Source organism: Passer domesticus, chromosome 3, assembly GCF_036417665.1.
Source record: "Passer domesticus isolate bPasDom1 chromosome 3, bPasDom1.hap1, whole genome shotgun sequence".
NCBI classification, from domain to species: domain Eukaryota; kingdom Metazoa; phylum Chordata; class Aves; order Passeriformes; family Passeridae; genus Passer; species Passer domesticus.
In genome coordinates, this window is record NC_087476.1 from 108888749 (window position 1) to 108903638 (window position 14890).

General features: G+C 37.4%; 1 protein-coding gene across 21 annotated transcripts in view; it reads left to right on the forward strand.

Moving 5' to 3' along the window:
• Window positions 1-14890, forward strand: part of WDPCP (WD repeat containing planar cell polarity effector) — a 147791-nt gene that overhangs the window by 7507 nt on the left and 125394 nt on the right. For 10 of the 21 annotated variants that reach the window (XM_064414973.1, XM_064414996.1, XM_064414994.1 and 7 more), the window contains one exon: window positions 2524-2659. The exons of 5 other annotated variants lie outside the window; for them this stretch is intronic. The gene's annotated coding sequence lies outside the window, so the exon portion shown is untranslated. The remainder of the gene's footprint in view (window positions 1-2523; window positions 2660-14890) is intronic. 6 more of the 21 variants (XM_064414974.1, XM_064414975.1, XM_064414978.1 and 3 more) reach the window with 1 other exon arrangement.

Here is a 14890-nt window from a genome sequence, read left to right on the forward strand (position 1 = left end):
TTCTTAATGGTTATATTGACTGTTCCTTAAATAGAAGTACAAAGAAAAGCAGGCACAAATATAAAGCTTAATTTACAAAGCTGTTTCCGCTCTTTTGTACCTGATCTGTGCATTTAAGTAGTTGCTTCCCAATCCACTGTTTTGCCAGTTTTTGTTCCAATAACTTGACAAGATGCAGTGAATTGCAATGAGTTGTCTGCTGCTTTTGTCACAGAATCACAAAATGGTTTGGACTGGAAGGGACCTTTGAAGTCCAATGCACTGTGAACTCCTTCCACTAGATCTGGTTGCTCAAAGGTCCATCCAACCTGGCCTTGAATACTGCCAGGCTTGGGGCATCCACAGCTTTTCTGGGCAACCTGTTCCAGTGTCTCACTTCCTCAGAGTAAGGAATTTCTTCCTTGTATCTAATCCAAATCTACTCTCTTTTGGATAAGAACTGTTGCCCTTGGTCTTGTCACTCCAGACCTCATGTAGAAAGTCCCTCTCCCCCTTTCTGATAAGGCACCCTTTAAGTATTAATAGGCTGTCATAAGGTCTCCCCAGAGCCTTCTCTTCTCCAGGCTAAAAAACCCCGAGTCTCCCAACCTTTTTAAAAAGGGGAGCTGTTCCTTTCCTCCAATCCTTTTTGGTGGCTCTTTTTTTAGATCTGTCCCTAACAGGCCCATACCTTTCTTTGCTGGGGGCTTCAGAGCTGGATGCAGCACTGCAGGTGTAGTCTCAGCAGGGCAGAGTAGAGAAAGAGAGTTCTCTTTCTTTGTACACAGCCCAGAGTGCAGTTAGCTTTTTTTTTTTTTTTTTAATTTCAGATATTGGAATATTTCCTTTGTAAATGTAATTAATAAGTTGAAATTGAGACAAAAGTCATAGTGATGTAATGTCAGTGAATGAGATGCGGCTTGTGACACAAGTTATATGAAAGCCCAGAATGATCCTGGAACACTGTTGGCAAAGTCCCCTACTTCTTAGGAGTGCTGTTAACTTTGTTATTCTTCAACTTGTGGCAGAGGTCTCTTCCTGTGGAACTCAATCTAAGAAAACTTGTACTGGAAAACTTGTAACATAGTGCCATTCTTGTGTTAAAATACAGAATTGGGACAGCTATGAAACAGTGACATTGATGGGAGTTTCATTTGAATAAATACTCAGTAAGCAGACCTTACTCCTTGGGACTGTTGTAGAATGACTTGATTAATTGACTTTTCATCAAAGAGTAAATTAAAGATTTATATTCTATAGAGATGTTGCTGGAGTGGCTTCTTTGGCATCTGTCAGTGATGATATTTAACTTTATAAACTTCTTCCCGTTGGAGGTTTTTTGATTTGTTTTCGGGGTAGAATTTTTTTTGTATGTGGTATTGGGAAACCCCTTACGTGTCTTTTTCTGTCTGTCTCCTTTGTAATATATCAAGTAGTATCCCTATTTAGTAAATGACTTAATAAATTAATTTCACTCTGTCATGCTTGTTTTCTGAATCCGATTACCAAAACTGCAACACATACAGCTTCAGCATGTGGCTGAACTCCAGTGCAATGACACACAATGTGCAGGTGTTTGAATATTCCTTAAGAAGCAGCCTGTAAAATATGCCACCCATAATGCTAGTGAATAAATGCCAACTTCAGCATGAGTGTTCTTTTAAAATGTGCACCTTGCTGAGGTTATTAGTCACTCTGAATTCAAGGACATGTGAGTGCAGACTTTGCATAAAGCTCCAGGAGTGGCCTACCTGTGAAGTGCTGCTGCTTGATTTTCAGCAGATGGCATGCTGTGAATTTTAAAACTCTCTCATCGTGGATGAACTGCAGCAAATGCTGTTTTGTAATTGAGGCCATGTAAGTTAGTTATTCTAGTGCATTTCTAACAATGAAGTTTAAAAAAATCTCTTTGCTGAGATAAGAAATGTTATCATCATGAAAGGAAATACTGCAGTATTTGCTGAATAGGGCAAGGAAACAGAAGAATGAAAATTCTGCATATTTTCTAACATGTATATAATTGTAATCTGTTTCATGGATTAGTATGAAGATTATGCTGTTGGCCTTCTGTTTAAAAGTAAAGGAATAATGAAAATGGTGAAAATATTGCTGCTTCCCTTAACATGAATGTGCATGAAAAGGAAGCGTCACAAGAATTGTAGCAGCAGCTGTGACTTTAATTTGAGCAAACCCAACTCAGACAAAGATTTTGGGAAAAGAAATCCACAGACAGAAGTGAGACTGACCCTAAAATTGTATCAGACCCATAAAATTGTATCAGTCCTTAAAAAACTTATGTAAAATAAAGGTTTGAGTAAAATACAAAAATTACTTAACTCTGGGGAAATTACTTCCCCCAGCCACAGCCATTTAGTGGTTTTGTTTTGCTCTGCCACTTGTTTGGATAAGTTAATTAAATTGTATCTTTTACATCTGTGAAAATGGAAGGAGGCAAGTGTTGCAGTTAGCTAGAATGGTCAGTCACAGCTCTGTTTGGAGAGAAGATAGCTCCACGCTGTCTGGAATTAATGCATTTTTAAACAGTGTTTATTATAGGTGAGAGATCATGGATGAAGCTGTGGTGGGGTGACCCTGGCTGGACATCAGGTGCTCACCAAAGCCTATCTCATTCGCCTGCTCAGTGGGACAGAGAGAGAGAAAATACAACAAAAAGGTCAAGGTAAGGCTAGGGAGAGCCAGTTACTGTAATGGGCAAAACAGACTCGACTCAGGGAAATCAGTTTAATTTATAATCAATCAACTCAGAGTAGGATAATGAGGAAATAACTGTGTTATTCCTGAGGCAATGGAGCCCATTGCTGATGGGCTGAGCCTTGGCCAGCAGGCATCCCTCCTGGACCCAACTGGCATTGGCTCTGCTGGATATAGGGAAAGCTTCCAGCAGCTTCCTCAGCTTCCTTCCCTGAAAGCTCCTGCTACAAAAACCTTCCATGCAAACACAAAACAGAAGTGTTTAAGTTTTAAAAAAAAAGGGGGGGGAAATATGATCTTTGTGCTGGAAATTGTAGTCCAAAATTTGTTAATTATAAAAGTTTATTTTTAATACGCGGGATTATAGGATTGCAAAAGCTGGTCTATAATAGAGTCACAGAAATAATGGTAATGAGCAACTGCTATGATTTTTTTTTTAATTTTCTCATTCTACAATTTTTTTTGAAACTTCATGAAAGCAGCTTATTTGCCAGTGATTGACTGATGCTGTAAAGGCATGTCTGTCTCCAGAACAATTATCACATTCTAGGTTGTGTGCTCACTACCACTGTTTCCATTACATTGCCATTTACCCGTGGTGTAAATTGGAACCACATAAGAAATGGGTTGGTAGAAAGATGGGGTCAAATTGTGAAGTGATTAATAATTAAAAGAGCTGAACACACCACTTGAAATTTTTGGCATTGTCTGATTCCTTAATATTTCAATTTTTAAATTTTGTTACATATCAAGGTAGGCAAGCTTATGTGAAATCTCATATATTTGAGGAAAGGAATAGAAAGAATGTGCACTATTTCAATGGCTGTTCATAATTTGGGGCTGCCAAACCAATGCTATTCATGCTGACATTCTGTCTTTTCAGGCAATTAAGTAATATATATTGAGGTAATTAAAGACAATTGCTTGTAATAGCAGAAAATTATTATAATCATTTTGTTTTCCAGATAACAATGCAGATTTATAATTTATATGACCACATCCAGAGTTTTACTACCAGAATTGACAGGGAAACCATAAATAGTTGTTATTCCATTATGCTAAATGTCAGGGGTATAAATTTAACTCTGTTTCATTTAAAAATCCATGAGGACAGGTTATGATCCTTATGTTAAATGTATCTGCAGCAGTTAAACCTAAGCCCATTCTTGGTTTTCATAAACTTCTTCATATTTTGTTGCACCTGTTGGACACAAATCATATACACAGCTTGAAAGAGCATGAACACTTTTTGAAGGTTTTAAAAGAAGACTTTAAATTAATGTTGAGGTGAAAGGAAAAAAAGTTTCAAAATGCTTCCACTTTGCAATGATTTCATCAGCTAACTCCAAGCCTATTAGCACATTTGGTCACTTGTATGCTATTCCCTCATGTTCTGTGACGTTTACAAGATTCTTATAATGACTTTTTCTCCTCCAAAACTAGGAAGGCGGAAGCTGTTTTAAAAGCTATTTAAAAAACCAAAACAAAATACATCTTGTTTTCAACAACATATCCTGGGTGTGATGCAGTCAAGAGGTGCATTCAATTGTCAGTAACCTGGGAAGTTGTAACAAAATGTGCAGCTTGGGCTATACTGACAGTTTCTATTTAATTGACTTCCTTTTTCTTTGTTAATGATTGTGGCTGAAAAACTTCATCAGGATGTAAAGAGCAGTCATTCATACAGATGACATTCGTATCTATGACTGGTGATCTTTGATGATGTGTTTAAATTTTTTTTTTAAAAATGGGGGTTTATCAGTTTAGAGGTCATACAGACAGAGTGAAGTTATATGTTGTGTTAAGAATTTATGCAGATTATTCTGATGCCATTCACACTAATTGTACCATTGCCAGTTTCTTTATTATGTTATGTTTTGTTATGTTTTCCCTTTGGACTATTGCAGGCTTTGTCAGTGAAAATTTTGGTTATGTACATAATGCTGCATATTTTAAAGACATTTCACTCATTACTTTAAAAACCTAAATTTTTAAAGTCATGTAAAAATATCTGAGTTTTCTAAGTATAATTGCAGGGGTTTTATTTAAAGCATTTTAATCATCTCCAGTTTTGCCTGTTAGCAAGGTCCTTTTTATCCTAAGAAACAAAAAGTGAAAGACAAGCAAATGGTTTGAGATTATATGGATAATTAAGTTAATGGTCGTGAAATAGAACCTGAGGAATCAAAAATGTGGTAGAGGAGCATCAAGATGGTTTTCTAAATGCTGAAGGGTTTGGATGGGGCATGCAGCAGAGTGATTGAGGAAGCCTCAGGGGTTTTTTCTCGGTCTTAAGCCAAAGCTGAAAGCACAGCAAGGAGAGCCCCCATGGTGGCCCATTGTGTGCAGCCCTCTGATCTCAAAGGTAGTGCAGGTCATTGGCTTCAGAAATGACCTGTACTGGAAGTATTGAGTAGATTCAAGTTCTGAACTTCTGTGTCTGGTGAGGAAGCTGCTTCTCTGTCCTCATCTCCCAGGTTTATTGCTGGGCTTTTGATGCTCTTTTTGCAGGGATTTAGCAGAAGATGCCATTCAGGGGACTGAGTGCTTGAGTTTGAGTCTTGGCAATAAGCCACAGGACAGCCAGAGTGGTGTCGCTCAGACAACTCCTCCTTCTTTTGAAGCTGTGAAAGCAAAATAGGGTCCCTTTGAAAAAGGCTTCTGCATGGAGTAGGTGCCCTGACAGAAGTTGCTTGGTAGAGGAAAACAAAGCCAAGAGCACTGGGAATGTGGTGCATTAACATCACCATGCACTAGAGGGCCCAGCCTGCATATGACAATTTCCCAAGAAGGAAAATGGGAGTAGACTGAAGGAACTTCTGAGAAATTACAGTGATATTAGGAGGAGAAAGAGCTCTCTGAAACCAACAGGGCTCAAAACAGGACTGAATGTGGAGAAAGGTGATAGAGTGACAAATGCATTCAACCTGAAAATGTAATCAGACAAGCATGTTCCCCTGCTGAAGAAGGGATTTAGCAACTTTGAACTCAAAATCATGTGATTTTTCTCCCTCCTCCTGGCTAGACTAAAAAGGGGAGTGATGTTTTTAAATTATATTGTGCTTAACAAGCCATTGCGTGCTGTGTCAAGTTCATTTTCCCTATCTGCTCTGGCTAAAACCCATTGCTATCTGTAGTCTAGCCTGAAGGTGACAAGAGATTTGAATCATTGTAATTAGGCACTCATCATGCTGCAAAAAGATACAACTATCTTGATGAATCAGTATGAAAAAAATAATAAAAAGCTGTGGGATTTTTTTTTTTCTTAACTGCAGTTGGTGCCTGGAAATGTGAGAGCAGGAATGAGCTCAGCAAGAACTGAGGCAGCTTCCTCAGCATGACAACTATTGTCCTGTTCTCTGTGCAGAAAAAAAAATTGAGTGGCTTTTGCCCCTCCAAGTCCTGTTGACACCTTCAAGTGTTCTTGGACCTCTCCCAGGTTTTACTTGACAAATATTTTCATGTGTGCCACTTCTTTCTGATTCTGAGAAATACACAGAAAGAATTCACTTTCTGCACTTAAGTAAGAGCTATGAAATGAGTTATTGTTTGCCTTTTAGGATTGTTGCTCCAGGGCACACTTTTGCTGTAAAGTCTAAGTGATGAAAAAGTGGATCTGCCTAGGTTTGTGGTTGGATATGGCAGAAATAGGGTATAAGGAGCTTTATTCCTCTGGGGAAAGGCATATCCATGCACACCAAAAAGTAGGTTTTGTGACACTTATTACAGCTGCTTTGCATTAATAATAAAATTTTGTTCTAATTTTTGCCTAAGTTTTAGAAAAGGTGCAGAAAAAAATCCTGAAATACATATGGCTTTCACCAGGTAGAGATGCATTGCTATTTTCACCTTTTCTTTCTGGGGACAATGAGTTACCCTTCATTCTTCTAAAGTATCTGAAGATACTTTATCCTATCACTCATCCATGCATCCTTCCTCAGAGCCTGGATAACATTTCTTTTTGTTATTAAGATGTTGCATTGTTCAAAAACGAATCAGGGAATGGCATTTATTGCCTAGTACCATGTCTTATGAACAGTGGAGTTTTGTCATAATCATAGTGTCTAAATTCAGGGTTCTAATGCCAATTTATAAGTGCTCTCATTTTCAAAAGTGAAATGTGACTATGGATTTACATACTTATTTCAGCAGTGGGATGGGATAACATACTTTGGGAGGTGCAGGGAGCAAGCAGAATGTTGCTCACCCTACATGACTACCCTGTAATAGATCTTTCAGAGCTTTGAAGAGTGGGTGTTTTTAATGACTATGTTGTATCATTTAATGGATAATTTCGAAAAGTTACACACTTTTGCAAGTCAGTGTTAAAGCTAAACAGATGTGGAATGGGCCAAAAATAGATTTCAAGCTGGGGTTTGTAAAAATTTACTCTTCTGGAGTGAGCAAATACTAATTCTGTTGGTCATGAAAACTGTGTTTTTGTCTCTATTGAGATTATGGTTTAAATCAGTAAATATGAAGTGCTAAAATATTATATATATAATATATATACACATACATATATATAGATATATAATAGAATTAATTTGGCTTTGCAATCTTAGGTATTTAATAAGAAATCTACCTGAGAGGTTTTCCTTTCTTCAAATGATGAACTAAACACTTAGCTCAAAGTAACAGCCCTAATTTGCAGATAGATAACGGATGCATCTATATCCAGAACACTGTTATTTCCCTTCTTGGTTTTTTTATTATCACCTGTCTTATATGAGTAAAATCTGCTGAGTAAGGACACAGCATTTTTTTGGGATTACCTGAAGGGACAAGTTCACACAGTCTACCTTCCAATTCACACGTTCACTACCTTCCATTCCACATTCATTTCTGGGGCATGTTAGCTGACTTAATGCATTTGGTGGATAAGGTAGAGATCTTAAAAGCTTCAAATTTGAATGTGTTTTTTTAAAATTCAAGCAAATGCAAGGTGTTCCCTTCCCCAGACTGCTCAAGAAAACTGTGACCTGAGCTCAAGGATTTTTTTCCAATTTGGCCTTTGATTTCAGTCATTAACTATGCAGCTCCTTGTGGCTGAGGAGGCTCCAGAAGCCATGGTGTGCTGCTTTGTGCTTGTCTGGCACCAGAGTTGCATGTAGTGGCAGAGGAGAGGAAGGAAAGGGAACTGAAGGGCATGGCTACAAAGAAGTGAACAAGCTGAATGTTATGTAGAAGGAATTTGGGAAACTCAATGGAAAAGTGAGGAACCTAATATGGAGGTTTGGGAATATGAGGTTGGGCTTGTACATCACCAATGCACAGAAAATCAGACACGTTGCAGTGTCCTTCACTGTTTTGTCTGTCCTTTGGATTACAACCTGTATGTGTTGTGGCATACAAGAACACTGAAAATAAATTTTTAGGTAGTGCGTAATTCTTGTTGCCATTTTGTTTTCAAAACTCACTTATTCATCATGGGCGATGTTTCCTTTGTTTTCTGCTGACAGAAGAATGCCTCCTTGTTCTTACATGTTGATAAATGGCTTCGTTTGAGGGAGAATGTTGGTGTTGCCTTTAGCACAAATGATGTATGCATTTGCATTTCTGGAACACTTTCAGAGTTTCCCATTTGCTTTTATCTCCTTTACAGAACGAGCAACTATTTTTTAGTTTATCTTTTCTGAAGATCAGCGTAGATTGTTGATTACAGGGTGCAATAAATTAACTTGTCGACTTTTGCCACACTTCATGTTTAGGTTATATATCTGAACAATGTTGAAGATTTATAGAAAACTTTAAAAATTAATCCGAGATGTAAACGCTTGAGAACAAAAGGGGTTTTTTTTTAAACTGGATTTTATTTCTAAAAGCCTGCTGAATAAAATTGCATATCTCTATCTAGAACAAGCTTTTTAATTTTAATTGCTAAAGGGGTTTTAGAGTGATTTATTAGACACCTGACTGCAAAACTAAAAGTATATCATTGTAATCCTATTGCTGTCTTTATTTGCCTAACCAGGAAAACAGGGAATTTGAAAATAGTGTTCATTAGAATAAAAATACAGTTTTTGTATCATGTTGTGCTCTTCAGTTTGCTTTTAAAAGAATTTGTTTTCTTACTGTATTTTAAAATAGGCTTGAAAAACTTCACTGTAGTCACAGTGTAATTCTTCATTTTTTTAAATTTGAAATTACTGCAGGGGTGGGAGAAATTTGTAAATTTTACTTTTTCAGTATTCTGATGAACGGCTTATTCACTTGAGGGCAGCATATTTTGTTTTCTAGTTGCAATATATAGAAACATATAATCTCTATTCTCTATTCCATTTTGGCTGTCTAATCAGAACTTTGAACGCATCAGTGTTTTGAGCTGGAAATATTGTTCAAACTGAGCCCTTTTTATCACAAATTGTTTGGAGTGAATTATTGAATTCCACAAGAGGAGAACTGGGCTAACTACTTTCAGCAGACAAATTTTTGGTTTTCATAAAGAATAAACTATTTCCAGTCAAGCCACCCGTTTCCTCCTTTTTTTTTTCAAATGTCTTGGTCTGAGGTCTCAGAGGAAAATCCATGGAAATTTCTTTCATGGTTTCAAAGGATCATAAAGTGATTTAAAAAAAAGAAAGGCAAGCAACAAGCAACAGGCATTTAATTCCTGGTTCCTTTTTTTTAGTGTGTCAATTTATTACATGTAGAATTTCAGTGTTATCCTTTCAGATTTGAAAAGATCCTGAAGTAATTTTTCTTCTTGAATTCTGTTAAGCAGTAAAGGACACTGAATTCTGCTAAAAATCAAACAAGGTCTTTTAACAACTTTCTGAGAGGAAAGGTAAGGGTTCTTCACTGGGTCTCCCCCTGCCCCACTGCCTTCTGCCAAACAGGACCTTCCTTTAGCCCTTGGGCAGTTTTTTCCCCATTCCTTTACCATATAAACTTGATTACATGTCTCTGAATGCAGTTTAAGGGATCCCTGGGCAAGGGGAAAGTCAGACCTGAAAAAGGAAAAGCGTTCTTTCTCCCTAGAAATGAATTTGAACATTTACATATTTTCTCAAGGTAATATTTGTCTTTTTAAAGCAGCACCTAACTTTTTCTTCTTGTAGTCTTTCAATTTCTTCTGGAATGTTCATGCCTAAATACCTCATAAGTTTCCTTGCCTGTTGAAATTTCAAGAACTCTGCTAACTGTGGGTTTTTTGTCAGTGGTGTTTCTTTTGCTATAGCTATTTTTGCTTAGAATTTGTCTTAATTTCAGACACATTTTCCAAGAACTTAGTTATTGTTTTTTACTATGGATAAGATTGACAGCCTGAGGTTCTTTACCATAATTATTGCTTGAATTGTCCTGTAAGTTGTAGTTTTCTGTGTTTTGGCAGGGCAGGGATGTGTGTTAGTGCCTCTTCTGCCTGTTCTTTCGGTTTGATGTATTAGAAACTATCAAAACCAGAGTTTATTGTGGTGGTGTTAATGATGCAAGCTGAGAAATCAGCCTGTCTTGTTTGTCACTGTGGCTTTCCAGGCTTTTAAGTGTTTTTAAGGGCAATACTGTGTTGCAAAGGAGAAAAAATAGCAATTACCTTGTAGTGAACACTGGGATCTCTCCTCTCTGTTTGCACTGCCCATGAGTTACCACATGCATGGCTCTGGGAGATTGGGAATTATGAGCAAAATCCCAGCGATGGCTGCTACGGAAGAATGCAAGTACATGGGAACATTGTAATGCATTTGAGAATTATTTCCTTTTAATCCATAGCAAATGTCACAAGTTTCATAAGTTTCATCACTTCCCTGAAGTGATGGTGGGTTGTTTTTTTTTTTAATTTATTTTTTCAAGTGGCATGTGGTAACTCAGGTTGAGCAAAAACCTTGGCCTGGAGCAGAAAATTACAGTCATTTACAATATGATAGATTTTTTCTTTCTGTTTTTTAAAGTATAAAGTCTAAATACTCTTGTCTGCTTAGGATTATCTTGATAACAAATAAGCTGTACAGTTCTTGGGCATCTTTTTTACAATGCTCTTTTTGTGTACCTCACTTGATTTATGCGGCCCCTCTGTCACTCCAGTGAGAGAATGACCATAATTATTTTAACAAACTTTCCAACCTTGGTAGGGGTAGACTCCACTATCCTTAAGGTAAGAGCCACCATTTATTATGAGTCCCTCATTTGGGAACATCCTCTTCTGGACATTGCTGACGAAGTGCAATCCTAATTCTTTAATATCATGAGCCACCAAGGCAGTCTTTGTTCTCCTCATGTTGCCAGGGGAGAAGCCTTCCCAAAAATAGTGCTATGCCTCTTCCAAAAAAAGTGGATTTTTGGAGGGCTTTCCCCACTTTCTATCTGCCTTCACAGTATTTTCTCCCTCTTTCTATGCATGATTAGTGAGACAAAGGAAGATTTGAGCCTTATGCAGAGGTAGTCAATTGTCTGGAAGTGAGAAGTGACATTTATATTTACAGTGCATGTTTAGTGGCTTGGGATGACATCCTGGAAGTTTCCCATCTCAGCACGTTTGCTGGCATATGTATTGAGTTTGCTTAAAAAAATGGTAATAGAATAGATCTTCCTTAATTTTAGAAGTCTTTTCACTTCAGGTAAGTTTTGGTGACATCTATATTTTTTCTCTTGTTTTGGTGACAACAGTGTTAATATCAATGTCATTCATATCAAGGCTTACTAGATATCGATTCTATTGGAATAAATTTTAAATTTATCTTCGTGTTGGGAATAATTTCTGTTTAAATCGCATAAAAGTCAGTCTTTGTTGTAACTTGGAGACAGAAAAACTGTATTGAGAAAGCTTTGAACAGACTTTCTGATGCAGGGCCAGCTATGTCAGTTTGTGATTAGATGAAGTTCCATAGATTTATTAATGGGACTGGTAAGAGGAGTATTGTTATGGCAATATTGATTTTAAACTTTTATCTCTTTGTTCTCATTGGGCAAAAATTATTGTAGCAGATTTGAGAATGGGAATTTCAACCCTCGATTTTGTTTTATATAAATATAAAAGCATGCAGGTGTTTACAGGCAAGCAAATGGGTCTCCATATAAAACATGGGTTTATGAGAGATATAAGAACTGCGTAGTATGAACGGGTGCTTTGAGGCTTAAACTGCAACCAAGAAAAAATGTGCAGCCTTCCCCTTTTGTCTATAATAGGGTCGACATTGGGAACCATGATCCCTTTGATCTTTACATAAAACAGATGAAAATGCATAAATTGTGTCTAATCAGAGATGAATTAAAGGAAAATAGCCTCCCGGAGGACAAAGCACCCCAGGCACCCATCAACAGCCTTACCAAATGACAGACCTGGAGGAGACTTCAAAGCTGCAAACACAACCGCCACTGAAATCCACCAAGAATCAAGATGCCATTTAAAAAAAAAATAAAAAAAATTCACAGTTTACAAGTGCCCAGAACTCTCTCTTTAAGAGGAAGTGGCAGAAACACACTACTACATGGACTTGCTTTTTAAGCCACTAAATGTTCTTTATCTTTTAGGAGACTTGATAAAGGCAATACTTGCCTGTTTAATATAGGCCAAAAATGTGCTCAGACATGACAAACATTGGTAATTTTAGTGTCAGGTAGGGTTTATTCCATTTGAGTAGCATATTGTTTAGAAGCTGAAGTATATTTTTTAGTGGAAGCAGATCAGACCTTTATTGTAATTGCTTCCTTGGTTGTCATCTTTATTTGTCCCTGTGAACACAAGCATGGTTAACATTCATCAAATTGCAGAAGACAAAGGAAATGTAAATATCAGGTTTGGTTTTGGAAGGGAAGGATGGAAGATTTGAGGCAATAATTTTATTATGAGCATTTTCTCTCTGTGGAACAAAGGATAACTTAATCGCAAGTTAAATCAGAATTCAGATCCTCTTTTTGCTCAGGTAACTCATTTAGATACTATTTATATATTAACATCAGTAGTGTTAAATATAAGAAATATGCTTGAATAAGGAATATAATTACTGGTTTGTTTCTAGAGAGGTAACCCAAACATAAAATTTCACATTTTTGTTAGCATTCTGTTTATGAGAAGATATTGAAGTTTTTAAAGACAGAGACTAACCACAGTTTTATGGAGTACAAAAATTTCACTTTTGATAAAGACTGATGTAATCCCTACAATATAAATATTGTTCCAAGAAGGATTTTACCTGCTATCAATTGTTTACTTTGCTTATTCATTGTGTACAATATAACATCTATATCCAAACCCACATAAATTTGGGAGTCATTTAGTGACATAAAAAGAACAAATGACATTTCCAATATGTAGCTGACAAATAAATTGTCCAGTAGGCTGAATTACTTGCTGTAGGTTAGATCAGAAAGGTTGCCTGATTCATTTTGTAGGAACATACATTCAGTTGCTTCTCACCTTAATTGCTATAACTGAAGTATGTTACGTCTACAACTACAGATCTTTGGAAGTATGTTACATCTACAGATATTTGGACAAAGTAAAAAGATTATGCCAGTTTCTTTAAGGATGAAGCTAGGAAAAATTGCCAAAGACTTTCTTTCTCTTAACATTTTTAAAGGTTCTTCCCCTTCATTGATATCAGTGAAGACACTGATATCTCTGTTCCTTGGAATGGACATTTTGAATAGGTTTTGAAAAATTGGACTTTGTCTGTGGCCTTCACCATTTAGCTGTCCAAAGCTTGCATCTTCAGAGAATGCCCTTGTCTCACTTTTGGGCCACCGGCCCACCTGCACATGAATGAGCAGAAATTGACTCCTGGCACGACAGACATAGCTGGACTTTCTTCAGGAAGACTGATCCTGACTGATCCTATCAATAGCTGCACTGAAATGGCAGAAGACTGTAAGGCAGAGCAGGAAGTCTGCCTTGTTCTGTCAGGTGGGATCAGAGCGACAAAGAGAAGAAAGTGAAGTCTGAAAATGAAGAAAAGAAAAATGTCTTGAATAACACTTGATGGCCTGTAGCAGTACAGAGCTAGAGCCTCTCTGATTCTGGACTTCTTGCCAGTTTGTAAAAAGAGGTTTTGTGCCACAGCTTATACAGAAAACCATCCCCTTTACCTTAGTTTTTGCTCTGTTTCTGCCTAAAAGCAAAGCCTCCTCTTCTATTGAGTCATGCTGCATTGATTGATCAGCATATAAAGCCTGAAAACAAAGTTAATCATTCTTTCCTTTCATGAGTCCCTGGAAGATTTTTGCACATAATATGCTTCAGCGCTGCTATTTGTTTCTCCTATCTTAAACTTTTTATTATTTTGGATCCTTTGAATTAGACAGAGCCTTACGTTGTTGGGACTCCCATCTGTGTCGTAGCTTGGCAAAGAGAAATCTCAGTTCACCCTGAGCGAAAGTGGGTGTTGGAATAGTGTTTGCCTTCTAAAGAATATCAAGTGGCACAGCTACAAATTACTACTGCAAGGCAACACAGCAGTTTAACAGGCTTTTTTGTTTTTTAAGAAGGAACTCATTTTCTTAAATCCCTTTCATAATACAAAGGAATTTTTACTATTTCTTTCATGTTTGCTGTGCAAATCTACATGGAAAGGAAAGATCATGTGTGACCACCTGCATTAGGCAATCAGTGTGATGGATTCATCAAACTCTCAGCAATATCTTCAGGCTCCCCTTAAGGTGGATTATATGTGTTAATCAGTCAGTGGGTGCCAAATGCTGCTACTTTTAAACTGGGCTTACAGGGGCATAAAGTGCCTCAGGGATCTGATGCACAATCTGGGACAATTTACCTTGGGATGGTTGTTGTGGTTCTTGTGCTGCCTCTGCTTTGGGAACAATTCAGTGGCTTATGTGGCAGATCCACAGGGTACAGTTGACAAATGGAGGAAAACTGAAATTGGTGCAAGTCCACCATTGGCACTGAGCTGTACCTTGCATCAGTGCAGGACTGAGTGTGAAATCCCAATATCACAAGCAGCTTAGCCATTCTGCAACAGGGTGAGAACCCCTTTGTTGCCAAGGAAAAGAGAATTAGGGGTACAAATGGTATTGCACTATTGCATTTGTCTGCTGATAATCTGCCCTGCTCAAGAACTGGCACACTGAACTAGAGCAATTGTATCCTTTAGCCTTTCCCTCAGTCTTTCAGCATTCACATTCAAAAGCAGTGTAAACAATGAATAAACTATTTAAGGCCTTAAGTACTGCAATACTTGGCTGTACAGAGAAGTCTGGTTCATGTTCTAGATACCGCCTCCAGAAACAAAAGTATTTTTAAAGGAAT